We start from the raw sequence: 9402 nt of genomic DNA, 5'->3' as shown, positions 1-9402 counted from the left end.
TGTCATCACAAGAAGTGATGAATAATTCTTAAAAGTGAGTATATATCATTCAAGGAAGGTTCCATGATGCTAGTAAGGGACTCTTGATTCAAGGAACTGGACTTTTTCTTCCCTTCCATGGATCAAACCTGATTGCCTATTATGTCCTAGGCACTATTCATATGACCCCAGCGGGTTTGGCAATTACCTCTAAATAATTAAATTATGGAGAGGTAAAGTCATATATTATTACCTCAGTTTTGTATAACTCCTCATTGTACTTCATAATTCTGTGTTGTTATGGTTTGGATGATACCAGAGTAATAACAGAAACATTGTTTTCTTGTCTTTGTAAGAACTTTTCCTCTAGTGCGTTCCACTTGCTGCCCTCACGTTGAATATGTTCCTGTATTTCTCAGGTACCTTGCTCAATTTTTGTGTTGAGATTCTATTTGTGCCCTTGTGTAGCTGCAGTTCTGGTGACAGTGGGAGGGAGATATGGAGGTGAACCACGCAGTAATGCACCACTGGTCAGTGGGCTGGCGCCAGAACTTCACAGACACGCGATCGGTGAAAGCCAGTCGGAAGCAGCCTCAGCTTAGCCAACAAAATGAACTCCAACTCTTAAGATGTAAATTACTTCCAAGATGATGGTTGTAGCTCTGGTGGTGATGTCTAGTCTGTGGTGTATAATCCAACAGTTACTGTAGCTTGTGGTCATGGATGTTTTAATTGCCATGGGTTGGTATCCCAGGTACTTATACTTGGGATGACCCTGAGGAAGGTGACTCTTGAAAAATGTGGTTAATGTTTCTAGAGGGAATGTTTGTAGTGGAGGGAGAGCTTGAGGTATTTTAGTCGTCAGTGGAAAATTATCCTGACGTAGGTCAATCATATGACGACTCGCTCATTGGAATTTTTGGTCATGACCTGGGTCTTTCTTTATGCTTATTAATCAACCGAAAAAAGGTGAATTTGTATCACATCATAAGAGGGAGGGAGGACAGGAAGGAGAGGGAGGGAGGGATGGAAGAGGGAGAAGAGAGTGGTGTCAGTATGGAGTCTTGATGACGCTGATAGCTTAGATATTTGGAAAGCCGCCAAGAGTTGCTTACCGTAGGGTTCATAGTGCGTGTAGATATAATGGTTGGTACTCAGACTCCTGCGTCCTTAAATATATAATATTTCATATAAATGTCTTCGGTAGCATGCTCAGGAGGTCCATGCCTTGATGAATATAATATAAACAAATATAAGATCGAGTATAATTTTGCTTTCTCCAACAAGCTTAGAAACGATACAGATAGTACAGTCCAGATAGGAACTAAGAGATCATAGCGAAATATGTCAAGAAGGATATGTATATGGAGAAAGTAGGAGGAACAAATAAAAAGGATATAAATAATTTGATGCAAGTATCCAAGACAGGACTCTCAGCAATGGATTCAGGTTGGACACATTTAAATTTGTCTGACTTTTTTGGGTTATCCTAGGTTCTCTACACATATGCTGCTATGTATGATAATCTATGTAACTGTTTGTGTATACCTGAATAAACTTGCTAAAAGATATTGGGAAGTACTGGTTTACCAATTGAGTTGCAAATGAGTGAAACAAACGCCCAGGTAGCGTCATTTGACCGAGAACTATGGGTAGCTTAAAATATAGGTTGGACAGGTATAAGAATGGGTGAGGGGGGACCTGCCCAGCATTCCTTTATTCTTTTGTTCTTTCCTTAATCATGCCTCAAATGTTTAATTTATTGACTATTTTTAACAACACATCATTATTATTGCTGTTTTTATACTATATTATAATTTTTATTCTGCCCATCCAAATATTAATTTTGATTTGTAAACAAATAATATCACAAATAAATTCTTTTCACTTGAGTCGTGACTATATTTTACTTGTCAGTATTGGTTTAAGTCTGCCCGCAAGACTGTGCGTACTGTAGACTTCTTGCAATATCTGTATCATAAACTTTTAACGAAAATAAAATTATAATAGTCTGCAGTATCTTCCTTAGACAAGCTTACTTGTCAACGTTATGTGACATTCTGTACAATGCAGTATACAATCTGTATATGAAACAGTTTGTAGAATAAATTTAAGAATGAAAAATTCTATTAATTCGTATTTCATTGTGTAAGAAAGAAGCAAACTGTTGAATCTTGTAAAGTTATACCGGCGTATGTTGTTTTCTTGGGGAGACGAGAGAAAACGGAGAATTCTTGGAGGGTAACTTTGATTTTGCGAGGATGTTTGCAAATTTACATTACACGTTAAAAATATTGTTTTATAAAATTAGAATTACTGATATTCAGCACTGTTTACTCTTACACAATACGTATAAACAGTCTAATGTAGCTCAGAGTATAACAAATGATTAAATTAACTAGAAAATATTCATCAGAACCCCAATGAAACTAGATCTCATCGTTTCACTTTATTGGGAAAACGGGTATTTACCCAACACAGTATATTACTTAAGACAAGTCTGTTTAAATCAAATCCAGCATACAGTTCTGTTTAAGGGTCCTGTAAGTGACCCATCCAACTGTTTTAGCCACAGTGAAATGCTGACTACTTAAGAAGATGGGCTGAATCTACTGGTTCACACTTTCACTCACCCATTTGACCATAAACAGAAATATTAATCTCAATCTTAAAATAATGAATCCTATGATACTCCAATACTGAAACTATGTACTGTGCCAAAACAAAAGCATTCACATTGCTAAACTCACAAACTAGTATTTAGTCACTTAGCCATAATACCAACTTACCTCATAATTTGTAATATTTTAAAATAAAGAATTAAACTAAGTCTGCCCGAAATGCCTAGCCATGCTAGGCGTTCTAGTGGTACACTCTGTAATCATTATTTAACTACATGTAAACCACACAACAACCAAATTCTGTAAATTCAACATTGTAATCTTTATAGAGAATAAACTTTGAATTTGAATAGTCTGTATTGGACTATTCTGGGTTTCATTTCCATAATGTGTGTGTGTACTCACCTAATTGTGGTTGCAAGAGGCGATTCATAGCTCCTGGCCCCGCCTCTTCACTGGTCGCTACTATGTTCACTCTCCCTTTTACATTAGCTTTATCATACCTCGTCTTAAAGCTATGTATGGATCCTGCCTCCACTACATCACTCCCCAGACTGTTCCACTTCCTGACAATTCTATGAGTGGAAAAAATACTTCCTAACATCCCTGTGACTCATCTGAGTTTTCAACTTCGAGTTGTGACCCCTTGTTGCTGTGTCCCATCTCTCGAACATCCTGTCCCTAAGTACCTTGTCAATTCCTCTGTGTTTTATACGTCGTTATCATGTCTTCCCTGTCCCTCCTGTCTTTCAGTGACGTCAGGTCGATTTTCCTTAACCTCTCCCCGCAGGACATGCCCCTTAGCTCCGGGACTAGTCTTGCTGCAATCTTTGCTTTTTCTCTAATTTCTTGAAGTGCTTGACAAGGTGTGGGTTCCAAACTGGTGCTGCGCACTCTAATATGGACCTGACGTACATGGTGTACAGAGTCTAGAACGATTCCTTACTGAAGTACCGGAACGCTGCAGCAGTTATTTGGTTGATGTGCGCCTCAAGAGATGTGCTCGGTATTATACTCACCCCCAAGATCCTGAGAGAGAGAGAGAGAGAGAGAGAATCCTTAAATACCAGTGTCTCTTCAAGACCATTGTAAAAAAATCTTCGGATGTTACAGCTAAAATGCCTAAACAAAAACTTTGTCGAGTGTTGTGGGTCGCCTCCTCGAGGAGGACCCAAGTAAATTAGCTTTTATTTAGGTTCAATTCACAGTTTTAAACAGTTATACTTATGTTACTACATAAGATAGCTGTAAGTTAACAAAATAAAGTCAAACTATCTTTGAAGGATATCCTAGGTTATATCCGGGGTTGTTGTATCCTTGGTTATACCTCTTAGGTTATATCTCCTGGGTTATTAAACCACCCAGGTTATATCTCCTGGGTTATTATACCATCCAGGTTATACCTCCGGGGTTATTATACAACCCAGGCTATACCCCTGGGGTTATACCTCCGGGGATGTTATACAACCCAGGCTATACCCCTGGAGTTATACCTTTGGGGTTATTATACAACCAAGGTTACACCTCCGGGGTTATTATACCACTCAGGTTATGCTTCTGGGATTATTAAACCACCCAGGTTATATCTCCGGGATTATTATACAACCCAGGCTATACCCCTGGAGTTGTTATACCTTTGGGGTTATTATACAACCCAGGCTATACCCCTGGAGTTGTTATACCTTTGGGGTTATTATACAACCCAGGTTACACCTCCGAGGTTATACAACCCAGGTTGCACCTCCGGGGTTATTATACCACCCAGGTAATACCTCCGGGGTTATTATACCACCCAGGTTATACCTCCGGGGGTTATACCACCCGAGTTATACCTCCGGGGTCATTATACCACCCAGGTTATACCTAAATAACAAAAAGGCACAATACCGTGACTGGAACGATACACAAATAACCCGCACATAAAAGAGAGAAGCTTACGACGACGTTTCGGTCCGACTTGGACCATTGACAAAGTCACAAAGGTTATACCTCCGGGGTTATTGTACCACCCAGGTTGTACCCCTGGAGTTGTTTTTACCTCTGGGGTTATACCTGTTAGATTAATGATCAGGATAGTGCTCCAGAAAAACACTGTCTTGCAGATTCTTACATAATTTATATCTGAACAGTAATAACTTATTTAACACTTATATATATCGGGGCAGGAAATGTGTCCTTGACTAGGTTTCAGTTTGCTTTGATATGTTTTGCAATGCGTAGCTGTATAATCCTCCGGGTTTAGCGCTTCCCCCTTGATTATAATAATAATAATTTGCAATGCGTAGTTTGTTTTAATGTCTTTTAAAATAGTTATTTGTGCTACCAACAGTACAACCGCCCCTAGAACACGAGGATGCTACACATATTTACCTATGTAAATAAGGAAAAAAACTTAAGGACTCGGTTGTATATTTTTTGTTGGGTTTTAAGATAGTCGAGGACTGTCTTGTCTTATTTCCATTGGGGTCCTCAGTCGTGTCCCCCAGGATGCGACCCACACCGGTGGACCAACTCCCAGGTACCTACTTGCTGCTAGGCGAACGGTACACTAGGTGTAAGGAACGCGTCGAAATGTTTCTACCCCGCCGGGAATTGAACCCGGGCACTCTGTGTGTGAAGCGAGAGCCTTGCCAGCCAGGCATTTGCCACATTATAATATGTATAGTAATAACTTGTATAGTAAAACAGTTGTTAAAAATTATGCACAAGAACACATTGGTAGACTCGTTTTTGCTGTATATTCAGAAATACTTTTTCCCCGTTTGGTCTATCGCCAGGTATTTGTTTTCTATTGTTGTATATCGCCAAATATTTATTTCCTATTGCATAGCGCCAAATATTTGTTTTCTATTATTGTATGTCGCCAGATTTGTTTTCTATTGTTGCATATCTTCAAATATTCATTTTCTGTCATTACATATCGCCCCGTATTTGTTTTCTGTACTTGTATATCGTAAAATGTTTGATTTCCATTATTCTGTATATCCGCTAAAAATTATTCTGTTATTCTTGACTAAAGATTTACTTGTGTATAAATGGTTTAGATAACCAACAAGTTGATAAGATACTTGTGCAACATTTGGTAATCTGTATTCAAGAAACGTTTCGCTACGCAATGGCGAAACGTTTCTAGAATAATGATTTCCAAATGTTGCACAGGTATTTATCAAGGATTTTTTTGTATTTCTGCTAAGATTTTTTCCCATATATATCACCTGATATTTGAATTCCATAGTTGTATCTGTTAAACAACAACCGTTCTAATGTAATTCCTCAAAAAAGTTGTTTGTAGATGTCCATAAAGACACAGACTAAATATTGATGGTGGTAGTGGGGAACCCTCACAGGATGCCATCATATTGTGGGAACAACCCCAGCTTGTCATGACACTTGCTGAACCCTGCCAATTTTACCCTCATTATCATTTTTTCCTTTCAGTGTGGATTTTGAAACTCATCCTCATAACCACGGTCTCGAGCGTTACGTGTTACCTGTGACATACCTTTGATTGGTTTCCAGAGTTCTAATCCTGAGGCTAGGCTTGGATAATGTGTATTGCTTGTTTCTCGATCCAGGTTATACCTCCGGGGTTATTATACCACCCAGGTTATACCTCCGGGGTTATTATACCACCCAGGTTATACCTCCGGGGTAATGTGTATTGCTTGTTTCTCGATCCTTATAAAGTCCAAAACTCGTAAGGCTTTAGAGCAGAAGATAGCGTCTCGTGTGTTTTCCACGCATTTTTTTTTAAGTTCGTCGGCGTAGTAGTTCGTGGTTCTTAATACTGTTTGGGATTTTGTTGTGTACTGGAGAAGGATTTTTTATTGATTTTAGATTTGTACATATTTAAATTAATACTGTTGCTGCTGCTGTTCTTTAGATATTCTTGCTGGTTTTGCCGTCGACGCTGCTGTTGGTTTTATTGTTGTTGTTAAACTGTTGATGGTGATGTTAATACTGCTGCTGCCATTACTTCCAACCTTTGCTGTTGGTGTTTCCCCTGCAGTTGGTGTTGCCGCTGCTGTTCTTCACAAATAGCGGAAGATTTAGCAAGTCATGCAACTGGCAGCCATAGTTGATAACGGGAAACGATGTGTGTCCAGGTGTCGTCTTCACACCTGCACTGGATCTCTACAGCAGGTTCTGTAATTTCACTTTCATTCTTTTTAATCCATATCGCAATCTCGTGCATGGAGAACGAAAAAAAATTCCTGCTTCTTTTAATAACCACCCACTCCTCCTAGAAATATTATGAATTTTTTTTCATTGTACTTGGCTCAAGTCACTAAAATATAATTAATGGAGTGTACTAGGCTAAAGTCACTGGAATGTAATTAATGGCCTGTATTTGGCTAAAGTTAATGAAATATGGTTAGAGTATAGTCATCTGAAGTGTAGAAAATCAGCAGCCTAGGATGAAGCCTACCTCCATCGCATTTAGTGGACAGAAGATTGAACATTCACCTATGCTTTCGCTGAATGACGTCCACGAGTTTAACGCTTTCCATAGATAATGATAATTACAAGAGTGGCCTGGAAATTTTGCCATTAAGAAATTAATGTCATCAAGGTTGCAGCTTGAAAACCCGTGAGCGTCTTGACATTGTGTGATAGCTGGGGTAGCTAGATCGTAAGTGTAAATATCTCCAGTTTTGTATTAATGTGGTGTGTAAAACCCGTAGATTAGGACTGAAGAGAGCGGAAATGAATTGATAGTTATTAATAGATGAATTAATGATGAAGTGGAGGAGGGGGAGGGGGAGATAGACAGTGTGCATTGATTATAGGCTGTCAGTATGCTGGCCAGTGGCTAGGGAGTGGGGGACGATCCTAGCACCACCAAGCACGCCACCAGCACCACCTCCACATCCCGCCTGCACCACCACCACATCCCACCTGCATCACCACCACAGCCACCTCCCTACCACTCGCACCACCACATCCCACCTGCACCAAGTCCACATCCCACCTGCACCACCACCACATCCCATCTGCATCACCACCACAGCCACCTCCCTACCACTCACACCACCACCACATCCCACTTACGCCACTACCACATCCCATCTGCACCGCCACCAGTCGCCATATCCCAACCTGCACCACTACCACAGCCACTTCTCCCACCTACTCCACCACCACATCCACCTCTTTCCCAGCTGCACTACCACCACTGACTTCCTTGACCCATGTGCACGACCAGTCACCCACTTGCACCATAACTACCCACATGCACTACCACAACTACCCACTTGCACCACCACAACTTCTCACTTGCACCACCACAACTACCCACTTGCATCACCACAGCTACCCACTTGCACCACCACAACTACCCACTTGCACCACCGCAACTACTCACATGCGCCACCATAACTACCCACTTGCACCACAACTACCCACTTGCACCACCATAGCTACCAGTAAAGACGGCCCTGTGGCCGAGGCCTGGTGAATCTGGCCTTATGATTAGTGGCCATGATTTATTTGTCAGGACACATGATAAGTGTTTCCTGACATGGATCTTTGTCCAGTGATGAGCCGGAACTGGTTATGCATCCTCTAGCCTACCGGAGCTAGGTTTGACACCCCGTGTTAAAAAAGTGCGCATTACTATCTAGTATTGTATCCTGGGATGATGTCATTACTGGTATCCTGTTGTGGCAACGTTTCGCTCCTGGAGAGCGACCCCTCAAAGAAGGTTCCTTGATGCTGGTGAGGGGCTCTGGATCTAGGGAATTGGATCTGTGCTCCAGTTCCCTGGATTAAGCCTGAATACCGTCCACATCCCCCCCACAGGCGCTGCATAATCCTACGGGTTTAGTGCTCCCCTTGATTATAATAATCCTGGAGAGCGAAACGTTGCCACAATAAAATGTCACTTTATTTGCAACGGGTATCCTAACATAATTAGGCTGGGATGTTGCCTCTCACTTCACTTGGCTCTCAACCTTATCACCGTATTATTATAAACAAAACTAAGCACTAAACCCACAAGGGTCATACAGCGTCCTTATCACCTTAAAACTGACGCGTCTGTACTTTCTTGAAAACGGATGCAATACTTCAAAAATTAGGGACTTACTACGAACACAGGTGTAGTCTTGTGGCCTACACACCTGGTTGTAACACGATAACAAAGGTAGAAATGAGGAACGAGCAAAAGACAGCATTGAGTTTAAGTACTTGTATATGTTTCCTTCCTCACAACAGAAAGTATATGCACAGTATTTATATAGTATATGTACAGAAAGGCAATTTGCGAGCAAGAGACACAGTAAGAACCGTCTTCGACCAGACTTGGAAGTCTTCAAGTGTTGATTCACGAGTGTCGAACATCGGCTTCGCAACTTTGGTGGACTTCCATGGGATTGGCTGGGATGAACCAAGGTGCTAGCATAACAAGGGGGCCCTGCTCGTTATACTCTTAGCACCTAGTTCACTGGTTGGGAGGGCATGCCTATGTGGGTGTGTGACATACGCCGAATAAAATACAATGTGCTCTTAGTGTGCAACAATTCTATATGTTAGTATGATACATCATATCACAAAACTTGTCCGTTGTATGTGAATCATTAAGGCTGTCATTCTCCTATACATTAACACTGGAATATTTTGTTCTTTATAAAATAAATATTGAAATATACGATTTATATACAATTGAGACAATTATATATATACGCAAAGAGTGGAGGATGGTGTTTGGGTCCCCGTTCCATTCTTTCCCATTCTCTCTCCTCCCCCATAAGGGCGACAATTTTCCATTGTGGAAGTGTGATGGCCGTGAAAAGGGATAGTG

At 40.8% G+C, this 9402-nt stretch overlaps 1 protein-coding gene across 2 annotated transcripts in view; it reads left to right on the top strand.

The window, feature by feature from the left end:
- The window catches only part of LOC128702140 (chloride channel protein 2), a 300885-nt gene that overhangs the window by 167003 nt on the left and 124480 nt on the right, over nucleotides 1-9402 (top strand). The gene's annotated exons all lie outside the window — the stretch shown is intronic.

Source organism: Cherax quadricarinatus, chromosome 83, assembly GCF_038502225.1.
Source record: "Cherax quadricarinatus isolate ZL_2023a chromosome 83, ASM3850222v1, whole genome shotgun sequence".
NCBI lineage: Eukaryota > Metazoa > Arthropoda > Malacostraca > Decapoda > Parastacidae > Cherax > Cherax quadricarinatus.
This window is presented reverse-complemented; position numbering and strand designations above follow the sequence as displayed.